Source organism: Ictidomys tridecemlineatus, chromosome 13 (genome assembly GCF_052094955.1).
Source record: "Ictidomys tridecemlineatus isolate mIctTri1 chromosome 13, mIctTri1.hap1, whole genome shotgun sequence".
Lineage (NCBI taxonomy): Eukaryota > Metazoa > Chordata > Mammalia > Rodentia > Sciuridae > Ictidomys > Ictidomys tridecemlineatus.
This window is the reverse complement of record NC_135489.1, coordinates 57,470,550-57,487,830: the sequence shown is the minus strand read 5'-3', so window position 1 is coordinate 57,487,830 and position 17,281 is coordinate 57,470,550. Positions and strand designations below refer to the sequence as shown.

Here is a 17,281-nt window from a genome sequence, read left to right as displayed (position 1 = left end):
GCAGCTAGGCATTGAGCATATATTAGTCATCTTATTAGTTCCAGAAAAGAACTGTAGAATATCCCAAATGTGAATAATAGGGCACCTGTTATCTTCCAGGAGTTTGCTCACCAAAAGAATGCTGCCTTGTACATATCCACAACCAGAACCCTTATACACAATGTGTAAATTAGATTCTCAGAGTTCACTATGTCATGCTATTGATGGTACAAAAGTATTTGTCTCTTGATGAGAAAGGAAAATGGCAAAAACTATAAGGAAATGACTGTGTCATGGGGTAAATATGAAACAGCTGAATGTGGCATGATTTTGTTGCTGAAGGCATATATGAACGTGCTTTCTGAAATGACAGTAGTAGCTGAGATAATTTAGAAGGACCTAGAAGTAAAAACTGAGGCTTAGAAGTTGTTTATTAGAGTGCCTGCAAGGTAGGAGAACCAGCGACCCATGGGCAGGTCAGGCCCAGCAACCTGCGGAGAGACAGAGCTGACACACGCGCCTGCAGGGAACGCGGTCCTGCGACCCACCAGCGGCCTTCTGTGGGGCAGGCCCGTCCCCTCCCCCAGTGCCTGCAAGGTAGGCGGGACTGTGACCACCAGCAGATCAGGCCTAGCAGCCTGCTGAGGGGCAGGACCGTCCCCTCCCCCAGTGCCTACAAGGTAGGCAGGACTGTGACCACCGGCAGATCAGGCCCAGTGGCTTGTTGCAGGCCGGAGCCGGCCCCACCCCCAGTGCCTGCAAGGTAGGCGTACCGGGGACCCATCGGGAGGTTAGGCCCAGCAACCTGTGGAGAGACAGAGGTTCCCCTCGCGCCTGCTGGGTAGGCGGACCTTCAACCGACCAGCAGAGCAGACCTAGGGCCCGCCAGCATGGTAGACGGATCGCACCAATTGGTGGAGGATCACAGCCACCACCTGTCCTGCAAGGGAGACTTTTAAACTATACAAGAGCAATATAAATAAATAGAGGGAAAATTTCAAAAACACAACAGTTTCACCAAGCAGAAAGAAACGCCAGCAGTATGAAAAGACAAGGAAAGAAAGGACCACAGGCAATGCAGGTCAACTCAACTCTAGAAGAGGTAATAGCTGCAACAGATGGAATGTCAGACAGAGAGGTCAGGATATACGTGCTTCAGATGATCTGGAGTCTCAAGGAAGACATGAGACAGCAAAATCAGACAATGAAAGATCACATTGACAAGGAACTACATAAACAAATCCAGGAAGTAAAAGATCAATTTCACAGGGAGATAGAGGAAATAAAAAACAAACAAATAGAAATCCTAGAAATGCAGGAAGCAATAAACCAACTTAAAAACTCAATTGAGAATACTACCAGCAGAGTGGATCACTTAGAAGATAGAACATCAGACAATGAAGACAGAGTATTTCAACTTGAAAAGAACATAGACAGCTCAGCAAGTCTGCTAAGAAACCATGAGCAGAACATCCAAGAAATATGGGATAATATCAAAAGACCAAACTTAAGAGTCATTGGGATACAGGAAGGCACAGAGCTCCAAACCAAAGGAATAAACAATTTATTCAGTGAAATAATTCGAGAAAAATTCCCAGACTTGAAGAATGAGACAGAACCCCAAATCCTAGAAGCCTACAGGACGCCGAATGTGCAAAATCATAAGAGATCCACACCTAGACACATTATAATGAAGATGTCCAACATACAGAATAAGGAGAGAATTTTAAAAGCTACAAGAGAAAGGAAGCAGATTACATTTAGGGGTAAACCAATCAGGATAACAGCTGATCTCTCAACACAGACTCTAAAAGCTAGAAGATCCTGGAATAACATATTTCAAACACTAAAAGAAAATGGGTTCCAACCAAGAATCGTGTATCTGGCGAAATTAAGCTTCAGGATGGAAGATGAAATTAAAACATTCCATGATAAACAAAAGTTAAAAGAATTTGCAGCTAGCAAACCATCTCTTCAAAAAATCCTTGGCAAAACACTACAGGAAGAGGAAATGGAAAACAACAATGAAAACCAACAGTGGGAGGTAGGACAGTAAAGGGGGGAAAATAATCAAAGAGGAAAACAAATCAGGTTTAGCAGCATTAATAAACAAATATGGCTGGAAGAACAAACCATATCTCAATAATAACCCTAAATGTTAATGGCTTAAACTCACCAATTAAGAGACACAGGCTAGTTGAATGGATCACAAAACAAGACCCAACAATATGCTGCCTACAGGAGACGCATTTGATAGGAAAGGAGACCCTCAGGGTTATACAAAATTACATACAAGAGGAAGTGAGGGGAAAGGGAAAAATAATACAAGGGGGAGGAATGAATTACAGTAGGGGGGGGTAGAGACAGGGGAGGGGAGGGGAGGGGAGGGGGGATAGTAGAGGATAGGAAAGGCAGCAGAATACAACAGACACTAGGATGGCAATATGTAAAGCAATGGAAGTGTAACTGATGTGATTCTGCAAGCTGTATAAGGGGTAAAATGGGAGTGCATAACCCACTTGAATCAAAATGTGAAATATGATATATCAAGAACTATGTAATGGAGGGGTAAGACAAGATAATACAAATGGAAGAAATGATTTACAGTAGAAGGGGTAGAGAGAGAAAAGGGGAGGGGAGGGGAGGGGAGGGGGGATAGTAGAGAATAGGACTGACAGCAGAATACATCAGACACTAGAAAGGCAATATGTCAATCAATGGAAGGGTAACTGATGTGACACAGCAATCTGTATACGGGGTAAAGTTGGGAGTTCATAACCCGTTTGAATCAAACTGTGAAATATGATGTATTAAGAACTGTGTAAGGTTTTGAACGACCAACAATAAAATAAATAAATAAATAAATAAATAAGTTGTTTATTAGTTCTAAGTAAATTCAAACAAATCTTGAAGTGTAATTCTTTTAAATAAGCTATAAAAATGATTGGTTTGGGTAGTGAGATTATTTAGGGTGGTGGTTGATTCCCTTCTTAACACATTTCTTATTTTTATGGTTTTCTAATATGAACTGTCTTATTTTTATAACAAACACATCAATATATACTGTTTTTAAATAAATGAAGCAAAAAAATCACTTGAAGTATAGATTATGACTTTTTAAGCACTAGCCCATTCCAATTGTAAAGATAGTTTGTTCTTATTATTTGTAGTATTGAAAGAATACATAAATCTTAATTGAGTGCCTTAAATGCATGCATATGAACAAACTTTATGTTGTAGGGATTTTGACAATGGAAATAATTCAAACAGCCATCTTTTCCCACTGTGCGTTTAAAAACGAGCTATATTAACTGTAAGAGCTCATATTTTAGCACTCCTGGACTGTCTAGGTTTCATCCTTCATTCTTGGATCTTGAGCAAATCAGTTAACCTGTGTGTGCGCAGGTTCCATATCTATAAAATAAGGATCACATAGATACCTTGTGGAAGTGTGGTAATAGTTCAATGAGTTAATACATGGACACATGAAAACTTGACTGAGCATTCGCAGTTAATACATATTATCTTTAAAAATAGTGATAAGCTATCACATTAGACATTTATCTAAAAGGAAATGTAATTATACATAGTGTTTTCAGCTTTAATATTCTCAAACTTAAAATGTCATTTGTATTTATCATTATAGAAATGGAAAATTTCATCCAGATTCACTAGTTTAAGTCACTTAAAGTATTCAAGGCATGAATTTTCCTTTAAGAATTGTTAATAGTGATGAATGAGTTATTTTTGTCTGTATGTAAAAATGCATTCAGGTAAACCAACTCATTTATATCTGAGTTGTGAACATTTCAAAATCAAGATAATGATAAATAAATAGCAAGTTCATATTTGAAATTCAGCCTCAGATGGATATGTTTAATTTGTAGGACTTTTCCCCAAAGCACTTTACATGTAAATTGATTATAGTAAGTATGCTATATTATGACATAAAGACAGAAGATATTTCATTGCTTATGGAAATCTCATTTTAGTGGACATTTGTACAGTTAATCATGCAGGATGATGGTTGTGAGTACCGATATCAGAGAAACTTGGCTTTGGAGAGCTTGCTTTTTTACTTAATAAATTTATCTAAGACAGTAAAGCTACTAATAGTATTAACTTGTTAAATAGAAGCATTCTGAGCATGTAAGATGGACAGATAAGTGAGACAATTAATAGAACTTGTATAAATACAGTGTTCATTTTACCAAGGCTAATTTTCAATAAAAGTTTTGATTTAGTTATAAAAATATTTGTAAAATCATTACATACTAGCATTAAATTATAGTTGGCAAGTGAAAGTCTTACATTTTTATTACCATCTACCCCTTTATTACTCTCTTTTCATTATCTTTTCTACTCTCTCCTCTTCAAGCAATACTAAAATATATTTTACACAAGTGGTTGTGTGACTAATACTTCATATTTAAAATATGAATTGGAGCTAGGAGTATAGCTTAGTGGTAGAGCACTTACCTAACATACAAAGGAGGCCCACCACTGGGAGGAACTATCTGTGTGTATGTGTGAATTTCACCAAAACTAATACATAGAAAATTGAATATCAATATAATGTTTTTGATTCACTCTATTTCTTCTTTCCCCTCACTGCTTCATCCCATGGGGGAAAAAAAGGTCATATCTACTTACATTTATTATGTCTGGTGGTTTCCACTGCCTTCATTTTATCCCTGTGATAAATGAAATAAGTGCATAATTCAAAGTTAAACAAATATGAAAAGTTATGGGATTACATTTAGGGTTTTTTAAATTGTCATATACTTCATTATGTTTGGCAGAAGTGTATGTTACATAATTTTTTATTAGACATTTTTTCCTAGGCAGGAAGGTAATATAATTTGCCAATACTGTAGTTGGCAAATGAAAGTCTTACATTTTTATTACACCCTACTCCTTTATTTCTCTCTTTTTTTACCCTCTACCCCTTTAGTAGATAGTTCAAAATCAAACAAATGTGAAAAGTTATGGGATTAGATTTGGCACATGGTATGTGCCAGGTATGTCCCAAGCACTTCACATAAATTAGTTCATTTAATCCTCATGACAACTCTGCAAATATTAATCCCTAATAATAGATTACTGATCTGTTAAGTAGCAGAGAAAACATTTGAACCTAAGGCTGATGCCAGAACCTGTGTGTTTTTCTACTGTTCCAGGCTGTTTGTTACTCTGTATGGGAACTTCAGAGTCAGATGATTTTGATGCAAGCATATAACTGAAGTATGGTTTAGTAATTGTACATTTACTTGATTTAATCACACAGTATGAAGTGTACATGACTAGTCTCTTCATTTTGTATACAAACGTAACACTTTCTGTACCCAAGCGTACTCAAAAATGAAATGAATTAGTGTATTTCTTGGTTTGTATTTTGCCATAGACACTACTATCAATTATATAAAATCCATGATGAGCGAATACATTTTATTAATACATAATGAGCCTCTGGGTTCAATCCCCAGTACCAAAGTAAATTAATTAAACTCTTTAAAATATAAATCCACCTTGAGCATAGGTTCTCAAACCAGAGCAAGTAAAAAACATTAGGTGCTGTTCCCATTTACAGAATGACACAGATCAAGTTAACCAAAACCACCTTCAATGAAATATTGAATCTACAGCATGCTTGAGATAAGTCAGAGTTCCAACCACCTGATTTCAAACCAAGTAGATCCTATGTTTAGAAACCAAAAATATATTTCATTGAGAAATATAGAAGAAAAACAGTATCACCATATCGGTCCAGAAATTATTCTGTGAGGACAAGAAAGAGAATTTGGATAAATTTTACTGTTCTTTCCATTGCTTAAGTCCCACCATGTTTGCAAATAACAGCTAACAGATGCCAGCTCTTGAAATCCTATGTGTCAAGTCATTTCTCATTGAATGTTTTTGGAATTTTTATGTTAGATTTTATTTATCTATTCATACATTCTGCTACATGACTATATCTGAATAATCTGGACAATTTTCATTCTGGATAGTCATTTATTTAATCATGTGAATACCATGGTGAAACGAAGATGATATAGGAATGGACAAATCAGAACTCTCACTAGTCACATCATCACAGAATTTCAGTCTCAAGATAGAATAGCCTGATTCTGCTTTGAACCCAAGTTTACAGTACACTTTTAATGTAAATTAGTGGCAATGGTTGCTAAAAGTAAAAATTAATTTGAATGATCCAAGGTTGACTGAACTTACAGAATCCAGGACAACCTTTATGTTGAAATCTCCCTAATTACCTACTTAAATATACCACTATTTGGCAAGTTAATAAAGGCAATTACATATTTTTAATTTTTTTTCAAAATCAGAATCCAAATGAATCCTTTACATTGAATTTGATGTGTCTCCAGTCTTTTTTTGTAATGCTTTTATACCTGATCTTAGCCAAAAGACTGATAAGCAATTATGCTTTTATTAGTTTCTTGTAGTTGTACATAATAATTGGGCTTATTTTGACATCATAAATGCATGGATTTAATTTACTCCTTTTCAGTCCCTTAAGCTCCACCTTCTTTCCCCTTTCTTCCTTCCCCTAATCTCTGTCTTCTCTTATATTGTCTTCTTTCCAATCACTTATTTATTTTTAATGGGTGCTTTATAGATGTACATAAAGGTGAAGTTCACTGTGATATATTAATACATGCACATTAGTGAGTATCCATACATCCTTCCTTCTTATGTTCATGCAATTTTTAGTTGAAACAACCTAATCATGTCTGCAAATGTTGCCAGTGTCCAGATTTTATTCATTGCAAATTCATAGTGTGATTTAAAGAGTTATGTGTTTTAAAGTATTTGCTTTTTTCAAATTCAAATTTTCTGTTTGCATATGGTGACTTTAGTGTTCAGAAGAAAAGACTTTCCTGTGATGATTTTGCAAGATTTCAATGACAATTGAATAGGATATCATAATGTTAATTTTCCTTATTCTGATCAATTGTAATTTTTGTCAAGAACTGAGGTAAACATTGGATTTCTTTTGCACAGATTTTCAGCACATAATTTTGACAGAAATATCTTATATGCATTCTCAAAATCATTTACATGTTAATTTTGCCCATACTTTTCAAACCTCACTTTTTATCACTTTTATAAATGTTGATGTTTTCTGTACAGCGTACTTTCTCATGCAGTATTATACCTACCTGTTTGTGTAGACAGATGCATAGATACAGTATTTCATGTAGGTTCTCCAATGTGCCTTTCTTTCACATTAAACACTTTTATCAGTTTTCCCCTTTATCTTAATTTCTACTAGAATAAGCATTTTATTTCATTTTCATAATATTTCATACAAATAATTATAAACACTGCTACATAAAAATGGTGCTATTGTATAAAATAAACTTGTGGCTGAGTTCAATTGATATATAAAATCAAAATCTCAATGAAGGAAAATAGGCATTTCAGTGTATAATTTATGAAAGGGCAGGTTGTGTGGAAGCTGAAGGTAGCTTATGAAACTAATCAAATGTAACTGTACTTCCACAGGAAGTCATGTCACATGTGAGTTGTTGGCCATCTCTTCTAATTGCTGAGTTTAGAATAATGAGTTTAGAATGAATGTTATAGTTGTGACCTGAAAACAACACAGAACTACATAGTGAATGAATTTGTATTTGATATTTTTATCTTATCCTAATTTTTTTATTTTTATTTTGTCATTTTTAAAAAATAAATGACAGAGGAATGTTGTAAAATTCTTATTACACATATACAGCACAATTTTTTCATATCTCTGTATATAAAGTATCTTGACACCAATTTGTGTCTTCATACATGTACCTTGGATAATGATATCTATCACATTCCAATTAATTTATCCCTCAGATGATTTCTTGATTCTGTATTTTTAAAAAATTTTAAAAATTTGTCAGTGGACTTTATTTATTTATATGTAGTGCTGAGAATTGAACTCAGTGCCTCACACATGCTTGGTAAGCACTCTACCAATGAGCCACAACCCCAGCCCTTGATTCTCTTTTTTTGTTGTTGTTTTGTTTTGTACTGGGGATTGAACCCTTCTCAAGTATAAAATCTTTAAACTGACTTCTCCCTGGTCATGATTAAGCAGATGGAAAATTATGAGAAGCAACTGATTGAGAATCCATATATATGCATTGAAATTTGAGGAAGATGAAATACTATCCTAGTATAGCAAGAAGTAATGAAACATGGGGGGGGCAATGTAGAACATACTATGAAGTCATATACCCTGGGTTACATCCTACAATAGGTGAGCTTGAACCTTAATGGTGCTGTTGCTTGTCTCTTAAAATGGAATTAAAATAGCTACTGTAAATATTAGATATTGTTTGTTTAGAATACAGAACAACATAAAATATAAATTTATTCATTATGTAATTTTATATAGTTTTCAGCCATCATTTACTGTATGGCTGATGCATTGCTGGTTTCTTCTCTCATCTCAGGGCTCTTAGTTACTACTTAGTAGTAGTAAAGGTGGTAGTCTAGATCTTGGGAAGATTTATACTAACTTGCGGCTCAAATAAGACAAGATGTAATATGGTCTGTAGTGCTGGCCACATTGTGCTTTAAGGCAACTATTTACCTAGGCAAGAACTGGTGAAAACCTGAGCTGCAACAGAGGCAGTGGGAATAAAGAAAACATGGATTTCAGAGATATTTCAGAGATTGAAACTGAATGGTTGAATTTGGAAGTTGAGGAAATGAGACAGTTGAAAATGACTCTGGAAAAATAAAAAAAAATAAAATAATATTTTAATAAATAAAAAAAATTCCTCTGGGATTTTTTTTTAATTTGAGTAACTTTCTTGTTTGTATTTCGCAGGTAGGGAAGATTGGCTTAAGCAGCAAGTGGAAGTAGTTGTGGAAGAAAAACAATGAGTTAATGTTTTTAATCTTGAATTTGAGGTAATTGAAAGGAGTCCAGACAGTTGGTTGGCTGAATGTCAGAGGAAAAATGGGAGGTAGAGACTTGGACTTAACTGTACTTTTACCATCATGGTATATTTAGTATTGTGTCAAAATCACACCCTCCTGAAATGTATGTGAATGTTAATAGAAAAATTAATTTCCTATAAATGTGTAATGTACAATGCAGATGGTTTCAAAAGCCTATCAAAACCTCTCTTCATGTTATTTTAGAGAGATTTCAAGGGGATAGATTTACTATGTGTATTGTGATCTCCCAAAATTGGTCACATTTGGATCTTGATATGCAAGAAATTATGAAAATTCATGGTAGATTCAGTCAAGCCTAAGAACAATTGGGATCTCCTATAACATTAACCATTCTTTAAATGACACCAGTCTTACTCACAGATATCTAAAATTGTCATAAGTTATAAAAGAGCAACTTTCAAATATACTTAAGTATATTTGCTAAGTAATAAATGGAGCTTAATTATTATTTTTCATAGGAAATAAATTATTTAACAAAATTTTAATGAAACATTATAACAGTTGATTATTTATCACTATCTTTCCTAGTTTTCCAAATATGATTATTGGATTGTTGAGAGTAAATTGATATATGATATACATTAAAAATTTTTAAAGGTTCTTTTTTGTTACTTTATTTATTTTTGCAAATAAAGCTAACTTAGGGCCTCACCTCTGCTAGGCAAGCATTCTACCACCTAGCTATATCTCCAGCCTCTTGTTAGAAGTAACTTTATAAGCTATTTTAAGTACAAGTTCATATATAGTGGTTAAACAGGTGTTAAAGACTTTTAAAAGTGTGACCGAATAGTAGCTTAGTATAATAATGACCATGACCATTTTAGAGTATAGGAATCTGAGGATTTGGAGACAGATGATTTTCTCACTTAAGCAGCCATCTACTAAGAAGAGCAGGACAAATGTTTTTTGTTTGTTTGTTTATTTGTTTGAAAACTACTGTTCCACTAGAATCCAGAACCTGAGTTCATCATAACATAAACATAAATACAGCCCCTAAATAGATGTTTACTATATTTCTCAGTGATTAAAGTAGATTTTAAAAATTGAGGAATACTCAAGGAAGGAAAAGGATTTCAGTCTATTTCACAAGTGAAAGGACATCATGGAGGTGATGATCTTTGCTGAGGTTCAGAGGCTGGTGATCAGATTCTGCCTCTGCAAGCAGTATAAGATCATCACAGATGGTACAGAGGAACTGTCAGAGTGTGGCTGGTAAGCATGTAACTTGGTACTCTAGGTCAGACTGAGTTCGTTCACCCAGGGAAATTGCTAACTTGATAATTTTAGACCTTATAGTTTTTCTTTAAAACAGGACATATCTTTTTTAAAAGAACCATTAGGAGGATGGAGTCAGGATATTTACACTGAAGAACATACATTCAATTGATGAATCAAGAACATAAAAGACAAACTATGTATCTCTCAGTGTATACATGTATGAGTAACTCCCTTAAGAGAATTTCTGTTTAAACTTTAATGCATATATTCAAAAATTCAAACACTATGATATTTTCAATGAAGTATTGTAACATATGTACTGTATAATTGAGCTGTTCTGATATGTATAGGTATAAAATGTTCAGACGAAAAGAGGTGAGGAAATTACAAAGTGACATTACACAAAAAGAACAACACATACATGGAAAAATAAGCCATAACAATAATTTAAAAATTTAATAGAAACATTTTATAACCATGAACTTTTCAAAAATATTTTTTTCCTAATGATAATACATCTATTGTGCTAGGAATGTGGAAAATGTAGAATATCCTAAAGAAGAAAAGTCACAATCCTTCCAAGTAGTTTCCTGCAGATACTATTTCAATATGTTTCTCTTGTTCCTTTTTTCTTACATACCTGCAAATATTGATATTCTGCTTTTTCCAAGTAACAGTACACCCTAAAATTCTTTTCCATTGTTGAATATCTGTTATATCAAGTCATGGGTAGCAACCTAAATATAGCCTCAATAGAGAAATTAGTTTAAGTTGTTATTAAGTGTAATATGCAGCTATTAAAATAGCAAAGAAAATACAGGGTCAAAGTGTCCACAATCTATTGAAAGAGGGGAATGGTACCTACTGTAATTTCAGCTGCTTGTTTACATCATAGTTATTTTCATGCCTTTAAATCTTTCCTGAAATTCCTGTGCATATTTCAGTACTACTTCTGAGAAAACTTCATTCATTCTCCATTCCTCCTGAGCTGCTCATTCTTGAGAGCATCCTGTGGGCATAGTATCTACTGCCATTTTAACAATTATTGTGTTATTTCGCTTAAAAGTACAGTGCTTTTTGAGGCAGGGACTGTGATCTTTTCATTTTACCTTCCCTTAGCACCTAGCGCTCAGCCTAGTGGAGCTTGATAAATACTTACCCAAGACTGAGTCTAATGTAGAGCATTGTACATTGTGTTTTATGGAACAATAAAAAGGGATCCCAATTTCCAGGAAAGCTAATAATCTAGTGAGAAATAAGGTGAATAGAAACCATGAAAAACTAAATATTGAAAATTGCAAGGGGAGGAATGTTCTCAAGATCAGATTATAAATAAGATGTTCACATATGTATTCTTTGATTCATTTTCTCAAGGACCAACATAAATACAGCCCCTAAATAGATGTTCAAATTAGTTGGACAAAGTTCTATGACTTCATAATGCATATTGCAATTTTAATGACTGCAAGTAGCATTTTAAAATTTTTCTTTGAAACATGACAGTGAAATGTATTTTGACATATCATACATACTTGGAGTAAAACATCCCATTCTTATGGTTATACATAATTTAGAGTTACACTGGTTATATATTCATATATGAACATAGGAAAGCAATGTCTGATTCATGCTTCTGTCTTTCATATTCCTATTCTCCCTCCCTTCCCTTTGTTCCCCTTTGTCTAATCCAAAGAACTTCTTATTCTTCCCTAAACCTACCCTCCTTGTTGTGTATTAGCATCTACATATCAGAGAGAAAATTTGGCCTTTGGTTTTTTGCAATTGGTTTAAATCGCTTAGCATGATGGTCTCCAGTTCCAACTTGGTCACATGGTGGTTCCATTCAAAGTTTTCTGAGGAATCTCCAAACTGCTTTTCAGAATGATTGCACCAATTGATGACTAAAAATAGCATTTTAAATGTATGCAGAGTTCCAATTCCAATTTTGTTTACCATATAAATGAGTACATATAGAGTAAATACATCATTGAAAGATACGTTATAATGGTATGTGTTGGAATGTTACTATGTCCTCAAAAGAAAGATTGTGATCTCACAGAGATCCTAATACAGTGCCTGGTACCTTATGGATACTCAAAAATGTTTCTAGAATTTGAATTTTCCTTTGAAGAGAAAATTACAAGGTGTACTTTTTGTATTATTAACTATTAAGCCAGGAGCTAGAGATACAGCTCAGTGACATGTGTGAGGCCCTCAGTTCTATTCCCAGAACACATACACATGATATCAGTAAATTAAATGTTTAATTATTATTGTGATGAATTTAGGGAACTTCCCCCTGTCACAGGTCTCAGTTTTCTTTTTCCTTAGAGTCCTAAATTCTCTTTTCAGTTACAATCCATGAATACATTTGAGGTAAGAAAAGCTGCCAACCCAGGAAGATAATCATTCTTTTTTGTTAAAGAAAATATAATAAAAAAGAATCTAGCAAGACTTTGGCTATATTTATACAATAGGCTAGATGTAATTTAATAAAATTAAGCTTTCAAGTAATTAAAGATACATAAGAATTTAGCCCATTATTTATCCTGTTGAACTAAAATGTTTCTTAGTATCTGTCAAAATTGTAGATAACAAATTAAGGAACAGAGTACCTCTTTTCAAATGATATAACAATCTAATTTATCCATTACAATCTTGATTATGAACTGGAGGTTATTTCTTTTAGTTTTTCAAAGTTTGTTTTCCCCAAGAATCATGTTTTGGTATGGTTAAATCCATTTTCCTATGGCTGCATGTGTATTTCAGTGGTAGAACTTACCTTGCATGCACAAGGCCCTGGGTTCAATCACCAGCACTGGGAGGAAACTTAACCTTTACTTATAAAATATTGTTCTTCATAGGAATCATGTGATCATTTACATTTTTACTGACAAGTGCTTTGACACACACAAAATAATTTATCTTGTTTACTTACTTAAACCCTTTGATAGTTCTTACTCTTTTCATATTCAAAAGATTTATGTAAGTTAATTGTTCTTTCTCCAGAAAAGATATGTGCAGATTTTTATTTTTATCATTTTGGTAGTTAACAATTGCCCTGAGTATAGAGTCCTCTTGATTTTATGCATTTTTATATATTTTGAATTTAACGTATACTTGTTGTAGAAAGGTCAAAAGGAAAACATCATAAAGGACATTCTCTATAAATAGTTCTACAATACTGTACCAGAGTTCTTGCATACTTTTATTGCATGATGTACTTGTAAACCTGAAAGGGTGTTGTCTTGAGTTATTTAAAATATTTACTATATAAGCTATGTTTCTCCATCTGTCTTATTTTTCTCATAATTGTATTTTAACCAACAAGACTTTACTTTTCTTATTCTAGATTCTGAAGAGGCTCAATCTGTCAATCCGTCTAGTGTTGATGATCTTATTGACTCTGAAACAGAAGAGGACTCTCTCCTCTGTGAAAGTAAACAGATTCTTCCCACTAAAGCACCTCTTCCATCTGCCCTAGATCAGTATGAGTTCAAAGACAATGATGATGAAGAAATTAGATAAAAGGATTGATAACAGGCAGATTCTTAGGAAAGAACAACAAAAAGAAAATGAATCTGAAGCAGAAAGGATTAGTTTATTTGCAAAACAATTTTATTGTAGAGTAATTTATTTACAAAACAATCTATATTAATCACTTAAAAGTAAAAAAATGTCCTCTAGGGTTGTATTTAGTACTGAAAGTACTGATGAAGTTTTTCAGAACAAAAAGGTTTTTACTGCATGTTCTATTCCTGAAACATCAAATTCTGATATACAAACCAAAAAGAAATATGAATATAAGCAGAAAGGCAAAGTCAAAAGAAAATTTAAAAACCAGAACAAAAATAAGAAAACCAAGAGCTAAATGAAGAAAAAGAGGAAAACGTAAATTCCACAGTAACAAAATTGACAGTTACTACTGCACTAGACTTTTAAGAAAAGACCAGAGAAGAGGGGGATTTCAGGAAATCTTTTAGTCCAAAAGATGATACTTCATTACATTTATTTCATATTTTCACTGGTAAATCAACCAAACATTCTTGTGGATTGAGTGAAAAACAGTCAACACTACTGAAACAAGAACATGGTAAAACATGTTTATCTCCAGGAAGCTGAATTGTCATTATAGTCTGATCTTGTTTGATATGAAAATACAGAATCTGAATTCTTGCCTGAGAGTTCCTGTGTAATCTTAGAAGCATAAGGAAAAAAGCAAACATCAGATAGATTTTTACTTAGAATTTGGTGAAAAATTAAATACCAAAATGAAGGATAAAGATCATAGCCGAACATTTGAAAATTCTGATTGCACACTGAGAAAAATGAATAAAGAGGGCAAAACAATAGGGAAAAAACATAAATTTAAACAAAGATAGGGGGAAAATCACAGAAAAGAAATTGAAGGTGAAAAGGGAAAACATAAAAAAATAGCAATGGCTCTAAGGAACTGCAGAGGAATGTAGAATTTGATAGAGAATTTTGGAAAGAGAATTTTTAAAAGAGATGACACTGAAGATCTGTTTTTAAATATGGAGCATGAGTTCTTAACATTAGAAAAAAAATCAAAATTGGAAAAAACATAAAAGATGATAAACCAACAAAGGAAAAGCACACCTCAAAACAGAGGAACTTTAAAGAAGAAAGGGAAAAGATTAAAGAAGAAAAGTGAGATTCTTTCAAGGAAGACAAGATAAAAGATATAAAAGAAAGAGAAAATGTACCTACAGATAAAGAAACAATTCAGCTCTGCACGTTTAACTGTAAATGAGGGATGTGTAGGACTAACATAGAAAATGAAATGGACATTGATAAACAAGAAAAGCACATGAAAGAAAGTAAGAAAAAAATCTGAGAAAGGATTTCCCACTAAAGAGAAAGATGATGAAAAGACAAAGAAAAATATTTGAAAAAGAAAAGATAAAATATGAGCAAAAGTCAGAAAAAGACAAATTAGATTTTAGTGACTGTGTTGAAAGAATAAAAGAAAGGACAAGCTATAATCACATCACACATAAAAATGCCATAAAAAAGGTGAGAATATTAAAAAATAGTACTACTAAAAAAAAAACTCATGACAGGGTCTGCGATTGTGGCTCAGAGGTAGAGCATGCTCGCCTAGCATGAGTGGTACCCGGGTTCAATTCTCAGCACCACATAAAAATAAAGGCATTGTGTTGTGTCCATCTACCAAAAAAAAACATTCTCTCTCTCTCTCTCTCTCTCTCTCTCTCTCTCTCTCTCTCTCTCTCTCTCTCTTTCTTTCTCTCTCTCCCCCCCTTTCAAAAACACAAACAAAAAAACCTCAGACAGAGAGAAAAGTAGAATATACTTGGATAGAAAACATGACAAAGAAAAAACTGAAAAAGAGGCATTTAGCAAAAAGCAAAGAAAAACACTTGGAGAAAAGTTATAAACAATCAGATAACAGTGAGTATACTAAATCAGAAAAAGACAGAAGTAAAGACAAAGACAGGGAAGAAGACAAAAAGGCAAATTCCAGAGACAAAGTATAAATACAGCTAACTCCAAACACTTAATGGGAGAGAAAAAGTCAAGTACAGTAGACAGTAGTAGTAAAGCACAACATGAGAAAACTTCATCCCTTAAAATAAAAAGATGAACCTTCGAAAATCCAGATGGAAAAGAAAAAAATAAAAAAGAGATAGATAGATACAAAGAATGAGACAAACATAAAGATAAAATTCAACTAAATAGTTTAGTCAAAATAAAAATCTGAAACAGATAAGTCTAAATATAAGTCCTCTCTAGCATCAAAAGACATTCCACCTAAAGAAAAGAGGTTAGTGAATGATGATTTTATGCAGACAAGTTTTGAACAAATGCTTAGCCTTAAAGACCTAGGAATAGAACAGTGACACAAAAAAATAAGGAAAAATTAAGCAAAAGGAAAAGGAACAATTAAGAAATCAAAAATTGTTTAGAATTTAAAGTGAAAAATAAAGAAAAAGCAAAACATGCCATAGTTGAATCAAAAAACAAGGAGCTTACTAGGTCAAAGGGTTCAAAACTGGTTGATGCTTATACCAAAGAGAAACAGTCTAAAGACACTGTAACTAATAGATCACAGTCTGTTGACATAAAAAATGTAATTACTTTAGGGAATTCATCTTTTGTTTCAGACAGTAGTTTAAATAGGCCTCTTAGATCAGAAAGTCAAAAGCCCGGTTTCAGCTCCAGATCTGTATCCATGATTTCTGTTGCTAATTCAGAAGATTCCTGCCATACTACCATGACAACTCCAAGGCCTCTGGTTGAATATAACACTGACTTTATGTTATAGGGTTCCAAGTCCCAAATATCATTTTCCCAGTCACCATTTTTGCCAATTGCCAACTCTCCAGGCCTTCACTAAAGGGAGTTGGACAGCCTTGCTGAACTGCCAGAATGGATTAAACCACAATATGCTAATAGACTCGCAGCATCCCATCTCAGGTCATCTTCTGTAGAAAATGTTAAACTAGTTATTAATGAGGGGAGACCTATTGTAGAAGTTCAAAAATATAGCATGCCATCGGTCATTTGTGAACATCCAAAACAATTCCAAACAGTATCAGAAGAAAGCAGTTATGGTTACTGAGTGGAAATTGAAGTGGTTGGAGGAAGCGGTTCATTGAGGGCGTGGCAATGGAGTATATATTTTGTATCTGGAGAGTGGAGTTTTTCTCTCTCTCTGCTTTCTGATCACTTGGTGTGCTGCTTCCCTCTTCCACTCTGCTGCCATATTGTTCCTGCCTTCTCTGAAGCCCAGAGGAATGGAGCTGGCTGCCTATGGCTTATAATCTCTGAAATCATGATCCCTTAAATAAACTTTCCTCACCTAAAATTGTTCTGGTCAGACTCTTTAGTCATAGCAGCGAAAAAGCTGACTAAAATGGAAATTATCACTTGTTGTTGTAACTCCACATTCACATTGTTCAATTTGAACCATCATGGCAAGTGCTCATTTTGGCAAAATGTTATGGTTTAGATATGAGGTGTCTCTAAAAATCTGAATATGAAAAAATACAAGAAAGTTTAGAGGTAAAATTATTGGGTATGGCACTCTTAACTTAATCAGTGCATTAATTCCCTGATA

General features: G+C 33.8%; 1 pseudogene; it reads left to right on the top strand.

The window, feature by feature from the left end:
• The window catches only part of LOC101966066 (ankyrin repeat domain-containing protein 12-like), a 28,136-nt pseudogene extending 11,323 nt beyond the window's left edge, over positions 1-16,813 (top strand).
• The last annotated feature ends 468 nt before the right edge of the window (positions 16,814-17,281 follow it).